Genomic DNA, 15,653 nt, shown 5'->3' on the forward strand with positions numbered 1-15,653 from the left:
GAGTCAACTACACCCAGTAGAGAAGGGAGAGGCCAACAGTCGTTGCCAATGGCCTTGCCATTTGACAGAGGAGCCAAGGATCGCTGGTCTTCAGAAGAAAGCTTCACCTGATGGTTCCTTGATTTGGACATTTTTCCAGCTTCAAAACTGTGTGCAAATAAATTCTCATTTGTATTGAATGTCATGTATTGGCTTAAGCAACCTAGAAAACTGAAACAGATTTTGGTACCAAGAGTGGGGTACTACTACCAATACCAAAAATGTGGAAACAGCTTTATAATTGGTAGAGTCTGGAATAATAGGGAGATGCTTGATAGAAAAGGCTAGATTGACTTGATGAGACTGTTGGTAAAATATGGATGTACAAATGTACTTCTGATGACAACTTTGATGCAAATGATGAATGTGCTACTGGAAACTAGAAAAAAGGTGATCCTTGCTTTAAAATGGCAGAAAACTTGGCAAAATTGTGTTCTGATGTCAGATGGAAGGCAGAACTTAAGAGCAATGGATTTGGGTATTTAGCAGCAGAGATTTCCAAGCTTAGTGTAGAAAGTGCAGCCTGGTTTCTCCTTGCAGGTTATAGTAAAATGTGAGAAGAAAGTGATAAACTGAGAAACTGAACTACAGAGCACAAAGAAACCAGAAACTGGTTTGGAAAATTCTAAGTTTCCAGAAAGCAAGTCCTCAGAGAACAGTGTACCACGTGAGGGTTTAATTGAACATGGAACCGGTCAGCCATTTCAGTGCAGGTCAGAATTGGAGATGTAGTTTTCCAGGAAGGATCTGTGGAATACCCTACTGTCTGATCATTTGGACCCCTGTGTACTACATGTAAAACTGAGGAAGTTTTTGTGAGATCTGTATAAACAAAACCACTATCAGCCTGGATTTAAAGGGACAGAAAAGGGAGAGGTTGAAGGAAAAATCACTACAAGGGCAGAACCATGGAAGCTGACATCTGGACCAAAGACATTTTCTCAGACCTATAAAGTGGGCCCACCCATGTGGAGATGGCGGACCTTCCACTGCATTGTTCAGGAAGAGTGTTATTACCACCCCGGTGGTCTGAGAGAGTTGAACCTGTGCCCCAGAGACTGTGGAGAGCCTGGCCACCACCCCAGTGTTGGGGGAGGGCATGGCTGCTGCTCAAACCCCTGGCAGAGGTTTATCTCCTGCTCCATCAGGCTAAGAGGAAAAAACCTTGCTCCATAGAAGACTCTCAGACCTTGAAATCTAATGGAGTATGCCCTCCCAGGTTTCAGAATTATTTGGGACCCACGACTCCTGTTTTCCTTACAGTTTCTCTGTATGAGAGTGGAAGTATTTATCCTATGCTTGCTCCTTCTTTGCATTTTGGAAGCAGATAACTTGTACTCTGGTGTCACAGGTGCACAGATGGAGGGCACGTAGGCCTCAGCACAGACCACACCTAAAACCAATTTTGATGAGACTTTGCACTACACACCTTTTTTGAAATGCCTTAAGGCTTTTGGGATATTGTAATAGAATGGAAGTAATTTGCATACGGAAAGAACCTGGCTTTTGGCGACCCAGAGCAGGGAGTGTGGTGTTTGCCACTATGTGTGTCCCAGAAAAACATGTTCTTAAATCTAATCCCATCCTGCAGGTGTTTCCCCATTGTAAATAGGACCTTTTGATAAGGTTACTTTAGTTAACATGTGCCCCACCTTAATCAGGATGGGTCTTAATTCTATCACTAGAATCCTTTATAAGATAATGAAATTCAGACAGAGAGGAAGCCACGGAAGCAAGAAGCTGAAATCGTGTGACATGGGTCTTGCCATGTGACAGGAGCTAAGGATCACTGGCAGCTGGTCTTCGGGAAGAAAGCATCGCCTTGATGATGCCTTCATTTGGACATTTTCCCAGTCTCAAAACCATGAGCGACTAAATTCCATTGTTTAAGCCAAGCCATTTCATGGTATTTGCTTAAGCAGCTTAGGAAGCTAGAACAGACTGTAAGCCATTGTTGATTTTATTACCATTTCATAGTAATTATCCAATAATGTCTCTTGACTTACCTAGGCGTCAGTATGTTTCCAGGAGCCCAACCTACTGCAAGTACCTAACCTGGTCCTGCACAAGAACTTGTGGGGATTTTGTGGCAGCAATATCTTACTTTCTTCTTTTTCATGCTACTTAAATAACATTCTATGTGGTTTCAGAGTAAAAAAAGTCTAAACAAATGCACAAATATATTCTAATATGTATGTTTACATATAATGTGCATGTATATATCTATCCATACCTATATATCTATCTCTATTTATATCCTAGTCTCCCTTATTAGGATGTTAGAAAACAAGTAGACCTGGTTTCCAGATGGTGTATGGGTATACGGATTCACATTTTTATGGGACTTTAATTTTCAGACAGATCTCCAAGAATATTAAATAAACACGATCTCTTTTCAAGAGTTTCCTGGTTTATATTTCTTTGTCTCTATGTCACCCTTTCATTATCTTTCTCCCTGCCTTGTTCCAAAGACCTCATGAGCTAAGAGAATTCAGGTGAACTATTAGTAATTATGTATGTACTATGACAGCTCCTGGAACAGACAATGAATATATTTCTAGTAGTGAAATTTTATATCTGAAGCTGCCTACTTACTCATTTCATCCTCTGTGTTTCAAATTCTCATTTAAAAAGTAATCCTACTTTTTATTTTGGGTAGTAGTAGGATTTAGAAACAACTTAGTTGAATACTGGGATAAGTAAGACAGGTATTCTCAGGAACTGATTGAACAGAGACTACAAAGTAAAATTCTTGAAACCAACAAACAACTTGTGCCTTGAATATAATAGAGCTCTAGTCACAGGCAGGTTAAGGGTTTGGTTTAATTCCAGCAATTTCTTTGGACTGTTCCACAGCACTTTTGGGAAGGGTCTGCTCTACCCCAGGTCACTCTGAGCCATCTACTGGATAATTACGCCCACTGCTAAGCTGGATTCCCCTCTAGCAGAGGCAGTGGTTGGGGAGGAAAGGCTTTGCAGCAGATGAACGAGATGTTTTGGAGACGCAGCAGGATGTGGATGGTGCGGCCGCTCTTTGTGCATTCATGGTGGCAGCCTGCCGGGAAGCCAGGCCAACAGTGCTGTGTTTGTTTGCTCCTTTGTTGTTTCATACCATGTGGTGCCAGCAATATTCTGGCAGCTGACACTGTCAGCAGGTGCCTCTAAAATACCAAGTAACCCTGAGAAGACAGAAGGAAGGAGTAATGTTTGCGGCCACATAGGGCCTAGTGCCACCATTTCACAGGACGTTGGCTTTCATTATTTGTTTATTATTCTTTTAAACCAAAGGGTACCACCCTTCTCTTTGCAGTTCTTTGAAGACAGCAAGATTCCACTGCTATTCTCTGTTCTTAAGAAGGGTCATGTGTGGAACAATAAATAATCCTGAGCTAACATGAGGGGGCTGGCCTGGCTTGAAAAGGCCACATATGGAATTTTAAAAAAAGAAAAGAAAAAGAAAAAAAAGTGATACCACTGTCCAAGCCAAGCAGGAAAGATAAGGTTTTCATTTTAAGAAATAGCTGCTACCATCCACGGAAATGACATGAAAGGTGTAGGACTTCTTGGCATTATCAGTGTGAGGGTTATTCCTCAAGGAAGCATGATGCTCACACACAGCATAAGAGGGCTTGTACTCAGGAGCCGGCAGAAATAAGCAGCTCTGAGTCATTGTTAACTTGACCAGCTAACTCTTCCTATTTACCCATGTGTTTCAGCCTTGTTCCATCTATGAAAAATACTGTGGTCTGAACTAAGATATGCCTTGCAGGCATGTCTGTGAGAGACAGTGACTTCCGCTGGGGAGGTGATGACTTGAGGTTGAAAGCAATTTCACCATCTCTGTCAATCCCATTCATATTTCTTTGAAAACACTGGGCCTTTGGAATGGAGTTGTTTTTGTCAAAACCTGGTCTATTAAGGGCTAGTGCCCACACCCCCATCCCCCTGCATTTAATGGAACGATTAAGTCTGAGAGAAGAAATGCTTTAGATCAAAAGAATGTAATAAGTACTTAGAAATACTTGTACAAAGTAAACTGGCCCTGAGAAGTCATGATATCCTTTTCTACTCCATGTGGAAATCTTATCCACATAGAAGTTAACAAATTATTGAAAACCTGACAATAGTCTGAGACATTTGATTTCCTTCAGTCAGTCTAACTTGTTTTCATTTATTCATCACCTTCAGATCAGTAGTGGGAATCAGAACCATTTGAAGAAGGTAAGGAATGAATGGGATATGGCAGGTGGAAATAGTGAGAGTGGATAAATCTTTCAAGATGTTTGGTTTCTTATGAAAGGAAGTAAAGGGTGATGGCTACAGGGAGATGTGGAATGGAATCATTAAGTTATTAATTTGTTTTACAGTAGGAAAGTCTTAAGCATATTTAAAGTTGTTAAGAATGAGCCAAGAGAGGGACAGTTAGAAGATATGAGAAAAGGGATGAGGAGAAGGTAAAAGTCCCTGTGAAAGCAGAAGAAGAGGGGACCCAGAGCATATATACAATAGCAGGGATTCGCCACAGGCTGACAGCACCTCCCCCATTGGATAGGAGGGTGAGGAAGAAAGAAGGATGCATATGAAAGCATTAGGGTCCCAGGGCTGCCAGCACAATCTGGATGGCTTAAAACAGTAGAAATTTATTGCCTTACAGCTCTGGAGAGCAGAAGTCCAAATTTGGGATGTCTGTCAGTAAGGCCATGCTCCCTCAGAAACCTGTAAAGGAGGCTTCCTTGCCTCTTCTAGCCTCTGGTGTTTGCCCACAGTCCTTGGCATTCACTGGCTTGTAGCTGCATCCCTCTGCTTCCTTCACTCACGTGGCCTTCTCCCCAGTGTCTGCCTGTTGTTTCCTCTCCGCTTCTTATAAGGGTAGCAACCATATTGGATTCACTCCCACGCTAATCCAGTTTGGCTTCATTTTAACTAGTTACATCTTCAAAGACCCTCTGTCCCAATAAGATCACAGTCTTGGGACTGAGAATTATTAACTGAGCATATCTTTTTGGGGACACAACAAGTAACTCTGTGGACTTTGGTGCCTGTATTTGAGGGAGCTCCTGCTTGAGTTGTTTACCTGAGTGACCTTGACCTTGTTTTCTCTGTGTAGTAAGAGCCAAAGTCATCTGTGGAGGGTGAAGGATGGGGATTAATAATTTAGGAAGCTCGTGAGTAGTAGTGTGGGCTTGACTGGGCCACTGTGGGACAAGAGAGCAAGCTGCAAACGAGGCTCAGAAGGATTACGAGGTCATTTTGAGGACTCCGTTGAGATTACAGATGAAAATTGTATGGTGGATCACTTCACACCCATTAGGATGGCTACTATATGAAAAACATAAAATAAGTGTTGACAAAGATATGGAGAAATTGGTTCTCTTGTACACAGCTGATGGGAATGTAAAATGGTACAGCTGCTGTGGAAAAGTTTGGCAGCTCCTTGAAAAGTTAAACACATGAGGCAGCAATTCTACTTCTAGGTATATACTCCAAGGAATTGAAAACATGTATTTAAGCAGATACCTGTACACCAGTATTAACAACAGCATTATATGCAATAGCTAAAAGGTGGCAACTACTCAAATATCCATTGACAGACAAATGGATAAACAAAATGTGGTATTGCTATACAATCTAAAACACGGATGAATCTTGAAAACATTATGCTAAATAAAATAAGCCAGTCACAGAAGGAAATTTATTGCCTGATTCCACTTACACGAAATACCTAAAATAGAAAAATTCATAGAGACACACAGTAGATTAGAGGTCACCAGGGGCTACGATAAGAGGGAATGGGAAGTTACTGCTTATGGGTAAAAGTTTTCTGTTTTGGGTGATGGAAAAGTTTTAGAAATGGAAGGTGATGATGGAAGCACAACATTGTAAAATTAATTAATGCTTCTAAATTGAACACTTAGAAATGGTTAAAATAACAAATTTTGTGTTATATGTATTTCTTACCACCACCAAAAAAAAAAAAAAAAAAGATTGCACATAGCCTTACAGTACAATCTTTGTGGTTTCTTCCACAGACCTCAGTAGCACCAAGGTTGGTCCCGAGGGACAGGCTGAAGGAAAGAGGGTGGTTGCAGGGGAGGGGGAGGGACATGGATGGCCACAGAAGGACAATGGAGGAAAATTATGGATGACACTGAGAAGAGAATTGAAATGGCAGGTTAAGGAAGCACCACCGAATAGACTTGACTGGACTTCAGGAGGTGGCATTTGAGACCATTTGGTGCAACCCTCCCTTAGTTAACAAATTAGGAAACTGAGGCTTTGCAGATTTTAGGAAAACTATGACATCAAAGAAATCATTATAATGGATTTTCTAGTTTCTCATGTGAACTTTTAATAAATGAGGATTTCATTGCTGAACAAGGACTTGGCTTCAAATGGATTATAGACTTAAACAGCAATATATTAAAAAGCAAATAAAACTACAAATATTTATAAAAATTTTAATATGCAAAAATTATATTTACATATATATGCTGTACACATAACCTGTACAAAAGGCTTCCATATACCTCAGAGTAGCCAGGGAGTAAAAATACAATTCTTGTGCATCATGAGTCTTTCCTGAGATTAATATTCTAGCTACATTAACTAGAATGTAAGCTTTATAAGGACCAGGTCTTTGTTTTTCCTACAGTAGAATTTCCAGAACGTTATACAGTGCCTAGATGCATAGGCATTCAATAATATTTGTTGAATGAATTAATACACGAAACAAGGCTGACTCTTTTCCTTGAACATTTGTAATTACCTTGAAGTCAAAATTGAAATTCTTTACCACCCCACTTTTCCCTGCACACACGTACCCAAAATCTAGTCTCTCTTTGTATTACCTACTTCAGTTAGAGGTGTTGCCATCCACTGAGGCAACAAAGCTAGAAAAGTGGAAAACATCAGTGATTTTTTTTCTTCTTATTTCTACAACCACTTGAATCCCATATCCTGTCAATTCTATCTTAGAAAAACTTCATAAATACATTCTCCTCTCTCCATCCCACAGCAAGATTATTATTTTACTATATTATTGCATTGTAGGATTATTCTCTTAATATGTTATTGCATTGGCCCCACAGTTAGTCATTTTCCACATTAGTCCAATGTTATTTCCAAATGCCCATCTACTGGATAAAAAATATGTATGACCTATCATTTTCTAGAGAATAAAGTCCCAAATTCCTTAGCACAACCTTTAAGAGTTTTCACAAAATAATCCCGTACTATACTTGGGGCTCAGTCTCTTTCCATGGTGCACTTTTGCCCTTCCAGGATTGGACAAACACTTTCATAATACTATGCCTTTTCTCATGCTGCTTCTTCTGTTTATAATTCTCTTCCCTCCCAGCCACCTGATCATGATCATTCCACACATTTTCCTCAATTAATAAGACACCCTCTGATGAGGTTCTTCTCTTGAAATAATATAGTGAATACTCAGCTATATATGTGCCACTGTTAGTATTACTCAAAAGGACACTACTTTTTAAAGATCTGGAACAATATCTGTGTTAGAAGGTTAGGTGAAAATAGCAAACATAAGCCAATATTTATACCCAATGTAATAATGGACTTAAAATACAAATAGGCAATTCACAGAAAAAGATGTATAAGTATGTAATTTGTTTTACTTCCCCCATAATTAAATTAAAATAAGTCAAAATAAGACATCATTTTGCACCTTTGTGATTGGCAAAATATTAAAAATTTGAGTTAAAAACAAAACAGAATAGGCTAGGATGTAGCAGTCTTAAATACCTTGTTAGTAGAATGTAAGTTGGCATACCCTTTGTGAAGGTAAATTTATTAGCATCCAATGAAATTTTTAACCTAGGTAACAAATGGTGTTTATAAGATTTTTTTTTTGTGGGGGGAGGATCTGTTTTTTTCTAACTTCTCAGCCATTCCTAATTTTTTTTTCTCATTAGAAACTGAAGTTCAAACAACAGTGTGATACTAAAGGGAACAGGTAGGCACTTCAGTAAATAAATCTGTCCACTTTGGTTGTGGGCCATGAATCTGTCTCTCTGGACAATGTGGTTTGTGTTTCTGAAAAGTTGAGAAGGTCTGTTAAGGGTTCAAGAGACTGAGTTATCCACAGCCAGAGCATTTGGAATGGCAGGTCAGGAGATATGAAACAATTTGTCTTCAGGCAGATAGTGCTTTGTATGTGTTCACTTTCTTTGAGAACTTCTAAAGAAAGTGGTTGGGAGACTGAAGAAATTCCTTTAGCAGTATGCTTATCAGTGGTAGCACCCAAGGGTAGCTTAGGTGGTAAAGTTCCCCCACTCCTCAAGCCACTCCCAAACAATATATAAGCTAATTTGAAAAATGGTGCTTTCTTTACAAACACAGCCCTAGAGTCCTGCCCTGGCTGCACCCCTCCTCCTGGATTACTACCTAGGAAAGAAAACCGTCTCTAGAAATTCTGGAGCTGCTAGTGATACTCATTAAAACCTGAAGTTGATATTTCTAGCAAGATCACCCAAGGTTCAAATCATAGGAAATAACAAGAAGTGAAAAGGAAGTCTGACCTTTTTTAGTTGTGTTTTATTTTTAAGCTGATTTGAATGGAACATGCTTACCAATTTTTCTCTAGGAAGAAAACATGCATCTACTGTAATTGGTTTTCCTTTAATAACACTACCGTATATGAGCAATTTTTGAAAACTTTTTCCATTTTAAGTTAATTTTCTCTGTTGTATGTTTGGTGACCAAACTGTTGGGTGGCTGCTGTTTTCTTACCTTTGCTACTCCTAAGCAAGGACCTGGTTCTTTCCTGTGGGCAAAGTCAGAAGCAGTCTGTGTCCTTCTAGAGCGAATCCTCTAGTAAAGCCTCAGCACGGTCAGCCGTTTATCCTGAGTGTCATAAAACAGCTTCCCAACAGTTGGTATATAGAGGAGTTGAGCCATCGCCCAGTTTGAACTTCCTAGTTCACTGAGTGTTTCTATTTGTGCACTGTTCTTTTCTTGGTTCACATATACCTCACACCATTCTTTGGCTATCCAATGCCTGCCTTTTCTTTCTCTAGTTTTCATTCTTTCTCTCCCTGGAAGCCCCTGTGTTGTTTTCCCTCCTGGAGCCAGTTTGGCACAGGGTTAAGACACTGGACCTGGATTCAGCATTCTGGGGCTCAAAAGGTAGCTGCCACTTACTACGATACTCAGATTGGACAACCTTCTGTGCTACTGCTTCCACAACCATTAACTAAAGGTGCTAATAACAGTCTCTACCACATAGAGTTCTTACAACAATGTCTGACTTACAGAAATACACTGAATAAGTTAGCTCTCATTATTACTTCAGAGGTACTCAGTTCATTCTAGCAAGAAAGTACTGTATCCCTAGTTTAAATTTGAATAACTCTAGTTATTTACATTTTATGAAAGATAGAACATAAAACAGGAGAATTCACCATCAAGCAAAAAAAATAAAGGTTTTTCTAAACATTAAAATCCTTATTTACATCTTATTTTGAATACAGTTGAAATTAATAAAGATTGCCTTATGCTGCCCTGGTTTTAAGGACACAGTTTCCACCTAGAATTATACTTCTGTGGTACTCAAAGCCCAGGTACAGCACTTGATCCACTTGACCCCTGGCAAGGGACCCACTCTGATTCAGGGTAGTTGTAAAATGTCCAGCCAGTACTGGCTCACCTTCGAGCTAGAGATTCTCTGAAAGACAGTCAGCTTCGCAAATCCCAGAATATAGAGAGAGCTTCTTTGCTGTGATATGAGGGTGGTTTCATTGACCCTGAAAGAAAATTTCTCTACCACCTACTGGTGCTGAAATTCCATCATTAGTTAGTCATCCTATTAGTCTTAGATTTCGATGGCTTGTCAAAATTATTGCCAAATGAATGATCTACTTCTGACTTGGTTTAGAGACTGCTAACGATTCTGAAGAGGTGCAGAGTGGTTACCAAGGAGGATGGAGGGGAAGCAAATCTTCACCTTCCCTGTCAACATGTTTTCCTAAAGCCAGTCCTGTTGCCTAGGGCTGCGACTGATAGGTCAGGATGTTTTAGGCAAAGAAAAGTTCTTCGTGAAGGAGAATCTCTCAAGATAAGACAGAAAATCCAAATAAGTCTCTTTAACTGTTGAGTCAAAACAGGAACCCTTGTATTTATCATACTTGCCAGACTTCTACACTTCAGGACCTGGAAAATAACAAAGAAAAGAAAAAAAGATTATCTACCTTTCTGATAACATCTGGCAATTGACTGGGAAATAGTCATTTATGTCTTTAAGGATGGTTGTAAAGTAAAGGCCTTATAAGTTACAGAGTCTGGGATCAGTGGTGCCTCTTGACTCTGCCATTTGTGTGCATGTGGTTTCATGGTCACACTTAATCCTCTTACCTTTGGCAGGTGTTGAGCCATCAAGAGCACTGAATATGGTTAGGTAGTTTATACCATGAACAAGCTGAGGGGTGGCTGAGAGCCCAGCTGAGGGGCAAGTGAGGACTGAAATCCAATGCATTCTGCTTGCCTACCTGAGCATCTTGTCTCAGGGATGGACCCAATAGAGAAAAGAGTATTTTTTAAAATTCTCTCAAAGTTGCCCTCTACTCACTAACCCATTTGCCTTGTGGGACACCTTTTACTAATTCCCACAAGGTGCTCCATTGGCTGCAACAGCTATCTTAACAGATATTTTTTGCTACCCAGAACTCTCAACCCTTTACCTATGATGGGGTAATTTTCCATTATATGGGTCCATTATATGGGACGCAGAGCTCACCATATAAGCCAAGCAGGCTAGATAGTTTTCCAGCCTCCTTTGCAGCTAGGGTGAAAGAGTATGACCAATCAGATATACATTCCATTAACTATGAATTGGGAGTTTGAGCCACAGAAAAAATAGCAGAGAGAATTCTTTGGGAAGAAGTCATTTCTAGTTTTCAAAGCAGCAGAGGCAAGAGTAGCAGGGCCTATGGATATATCCATCACTCAGTGTTACAGGGAAGACTTTACAAGCTGGGATGCCTGAGGCTCAGTGGAAGCAGCAGCGAAGTCCCACTTGACTGCTTCTGTGGGAGGCTTTGGCTGTTGTCTTGGCTATTTCAAAGTCTCCCTTGTGTCCTATCTCTTTCCCATTCTGGTTCTCCAGTTTTTCCACAGAAAATTCTTTTTTTCCTGTCAGTTGATCTCATTTCACAAATAAGAGCCCTGAATGGGGATTAAGAGAGGCAGTGATTTGATGCTGGTATCTCTCTCATTCAGAGCTAAAAATAATCCTAGAAATGCCATTAAGCAGGATTCCTACCACCTTTTATCGTCCTACCACCACACATAGAAGTGTACCTATTATCTTCTCCTAACTTTGGGTCCAATCCTCTCCCACAGTCTCAGAAATCTTAGAACGGGAACTATACATTTCTTTCTTCTACATAGATTACCCCCACTAGTTCCTACCCATCAATATTTGAACATGACTGTATAGCTCCCATTTAAGTAAAAATGATTTGCTTTGGATGTACATATCTATCTAGCTATTGCTCTAGCTCAGAGCTTATCAATTGATGTACCAGAATATTTGCATGTTCCAAGAATAGGTTCAAGGTTTGCCACAAAATTGAAGACTGTAAATATTTATGGTAATAAAAATATCAAATCAGTTTATAACCATTCAAAACGTTAACAGTTGAATCTGTAATTGACAACTGTTTTTATGGTTCCTTTTCTAAATCTTGAATTCAGTAATTATTATTTTGCACTCAAAATGTTATGCATGATTGCATGCCAAAATATCTGCTCCTCATTGCTTTAGGAGCAGGAATACATCAGAGTTCTTGGGCTCCCAACCCTTTCGGAGAGGTTGAGTTGTAGTATATATGTCCTATATTAAAAAAATGTTATGCACGATTCCCACTCCCAGAGTGCAGGCAGTGGTACCTATAATGTGTTCCGTCTCCTCTTCACTTTCCCTTAAAAGATCCCCATCAATCTGATTTTGTCATGAGTTATTTGTCATCCTTTTGCATATATATGTAAAACAGTACTTGCTTTTACTCTTAATTTACTCACATTTTCACGTTTTTTCCTTCAAATATAGAAGATACTTTTGATTATCACCTGATTTTGACTATTTCCCTTGTTTTTATGGTGGCAGACACAGAGAAGATGGGGGCATCTCCTGGTGGGGAGGGCACCTGTTCAACCTTATGCTGGGAGTATAAGCATAGAAAGTATAATACTCTGCAGCATTTCCTACATTGGAAAAGTGCCAGCATTAACAGGAAGGACTGTGTCATATTTGTAGGCTCTGATGCTTCAGCAGAGTCTTCAGAGGAGTCGCAGACTTCTAAGGCATCTACCCAGATGTCCTTGTTACAGGTGTGAGGGTCCCAGATTTTCCTAGCCAGATGCCTGACCTGAGTATAACAGACCTTAATGTAGCAGTAAAACATTTAGTCATCTTTGAAGCTCAGCAGCCCTAACTATAAGACCCTGGATTTGTTCTTCAATTGTGAATGTGAGTGCATGAGAGAGGGACACTTTGTGTATTAAAGATGCCTGCTGACTTTCTTAATTTTTAACTGTCTACTAACCATCAATAGTTTCTCATTATTGCTCTGTAGGCCTAATAACAGCAAGCAAATTCCATGACCTCTTCATGCATTGCTTTGCCAATATTTTTCAAAGGTCTGAATCTTTGCACCAGCCAAGGTTATCCCCTCCACTGGAAAATTCTCCTAAGTACCAACAATGAACATTTTAGTAGTTGGACCACCATCCTGTGCCAGGGACTAGTCATGCCCCTGTGCTATCCAGGATAGGGGTCTTCATTTTTAGCTGGGCGTTGAGCAGTTATCCCAAACCTGACCTTAATGCCTGCTGCTTCATACCACCCCTGCTTTGGGTTATCTGGGAAGCAGACCTCAAGATGGAGCTAGAAGTGCAAGAGATCTATTGGCAGTAGCTACAGTGAGAAATAAAGAAACAGAGTAGGTAGGAAAAGCCTTCAGACAGTGATACATACTGACATTTGTGAAGAGAGAGGGGGAAGGACGGAGAATTGGATGGGAAGAGTAAAGGTCTAAGAAAGTATTGGCTGGGATGATGAGGAACCCCAGAACAAGATTGCCCATAGTGGAGTCCCAAGCTGACCAGCAATGTTGAGACTTTGTGCCATCATCATTTTTTAGTTATTTATAGGAAGCGTTTGGCCTCTGCCTGAAAAGTACCTGCAGTTAGGACCTGTCAGCTAACTGCATTCCTTGTACCAGTTTCTCTCAAAATAAATGCTGCTACAGCATTTCCCTTTGCAGAACAAGGTCCTGTATGTAGAACATATTAAGGAAATTCAAAGCAAGTTTTTAAGGAATTTTGTAGATTCCCCAGAAGCTAATAGAATACCTGAATGTAGCAAGTTAATAAGATACAAAATCATTATATTTTTTAAAGTAACTATATTTCTATATACTAGTAACAGATGACTGAAAAATGAAATAAATTTTACAGTAACCTCCAAAAAACATAAAGTACTTAGAGTAATTAAACAAAATATATACAGGACATATATACTGAAAACTGTAAAGTATTGCTGAGAGAAATGAAAGAAGACCTAAATAAATGGAGAGATGTAACTTGTCCATGGATTCGAAAACTAAAATACATCTCTTCTACCCTAAATTCATTTATAAGTTCACTGTATTCCCAATCAAAATCACAGCAGGTATTTGGCAGAAATTAACAAGATTATTCTGAAACTTACAGGGAAAATAAAGGGCCTAAAGGAGCTTAAATAATCTGAAAAATAAGAACAAATTTGAAGAACCTATATTACTTGATGTCAGGACTTACTAGTAGGCAACAGTAATTAAAAGAGTATGGTATTGGCATAAAGACAGACACTCAAATCAATAGAATAGAAAAGACACCAGAAATAAACCCACGGACAATTGATATTTTACTAATGTTCCAAAGTAATTCAATAAAGAAAGAATAATAAATGATACTGGAATAACAGATATCCACATGGAAAAAATGAACCTTGACCCTTACCTCATACTATAAACTAAACTAACCTGAAATGGTTCATTAAACTAAATATAAAACTATAACTATAAAACTTCTAGAAGAAAACAGTGGAAAATCTTCCTGACGTTGGGATAACCAAAGATTTCTTCGACATGACATAAAAAGCACTAATCTTAAAAAAAAAAAAATTAATAAATTGGACTTCATCAAAATTCAAGACCACTTCTCTTGGAAAGACACTGTTACAAACATGAAAAGGCATGATAAAGACTGGAAGAAAATATTCACTATATATGTATGTACATAACCACAGTCTTGTATCCAGAATATATAAAGAGCTTTTTTGTTCTTGTTTTTTACAACTCAAAAGAGAACATGCCCAAGTTAAAAATGGGCAAAAATTTGAATAATCAGTTCACAGTAATATTCAGATGGCCAATGAACATATGCATCCTGTTCAACAACAGAAGTCAACAGGGGAATGCAAATTAAAATGACAATGAGATGCCACTCGACATCCACCAGAATGGCTACAATTAAATTCTAACTACTACGTGTTCACAAGGACCATGTGTGGAACAATTGGATTTCTCATCTATTGCTGGTAGGAATATAATATGATATAACCATTTTGGAGAAATGTTTGGCTCTTTCTTATAAAGCTAAACATATACTTATCTTACCTAGCAATTCCATTTCTGGGTATTTACCCAAGAGAAATGAAAATACGTCCACAAAAGTACTCTTATGCAAATGTTATAGCAACTTTATTCCTAATAGCCAAAACTGAAAACCTAAACCAAGAGATGAATGGATAAACAAATTGTGTATGTCCATACAACAGAATACTATTCAACAATAAAAATGAATAAACTAACTAGCAGAGCTATTATATGGGAATGACAGTGGTTGAAAGGGATAGTCTGAGGTCACGTATATTACTAGAGGGAAAGCTAAAAACTGTAACATGGGACTGTATAAGATAGTTAAACTTCATGTAAAACACAAATATGGGTGATATTGCATATATAAGACTGCTTTTACAAACTATAAATACAGATATACTAGAGAGAAAGAAAAAGTATAGCAGCTATGTAAGGCAGAGGAAGCATAAGATTGAGAGGTGATGAGTTTTGTTTGTTTTTTGTTTATTATTATTGGAATAATGAAAGTACTCTAAGAATGATTGAAGTGGGAAACGGACTTGGCCCAGTAGTTAGGGCGTCCATCTACTACATGGGAGGTCCACGGTTCAAGCCCCGGGCCTCCTTGACCCGTGTGGAGCTGGCCCATGCGCAGTGCTGATGCGCGCAAGGAGTGCCCTGCCACGCAGGGGTGTCCCCCACGTAGGGGAGCCCCACGCACAAGGAGTGCACCCATAAGGAGAGTCGCCCAGCGGGAAAGAAAGTGCAGCCTGCCCAGGAATGGCACCGCCCACACTTTCCGTGCCGCTGACGACAACAGAAGCGGACAAAGAAACAAGACGCAGCAAATAGACACAGAGAACAGACAACAGGGGGAGGGGAGGAATTAAATAAATAAATAAATCTTTAAAAAAAAAAAAAAAGAATGATTGAAGTGATGAATGCATAAATATGTGATTATATCAAATACCA

General features: G+C 39.2%; 1 protein-coding gene and 1 pseudogene across 1 annotated transcript in view; both read left to right on the forward strand.

The window, feature by feature from the left end:
- CCDC192 (coiled-coil domain containing 192) overlaps positions 1 to 15,653 on the forward strand; it is a 229,482-nt gene that overhangs the window by 131,683 nt on the left and 82,146 nt on the right. The gene's annotated exons all lie outside the window — the stretch shown is intronic.
- Positions 11,790 to 11,901, forward strand: LOC111760382 (small nucleolar RNA U109; annotated as a pseudogene).

This window comes from Dasypus novemcinctus, chromosome 2 (assembly GCF_030445035.2).
Source record: "Dasypus novemcinctus isolate mDasNov1 chromosome 2, mDasNov1.1.hap2, whole genome shotgun sequence".
NCBI lineage: Eukaryota > Metazoa > Chordata > Mammalia > Cingulata > Dasypodidae > Dasypus > Dasypus novemcinctus.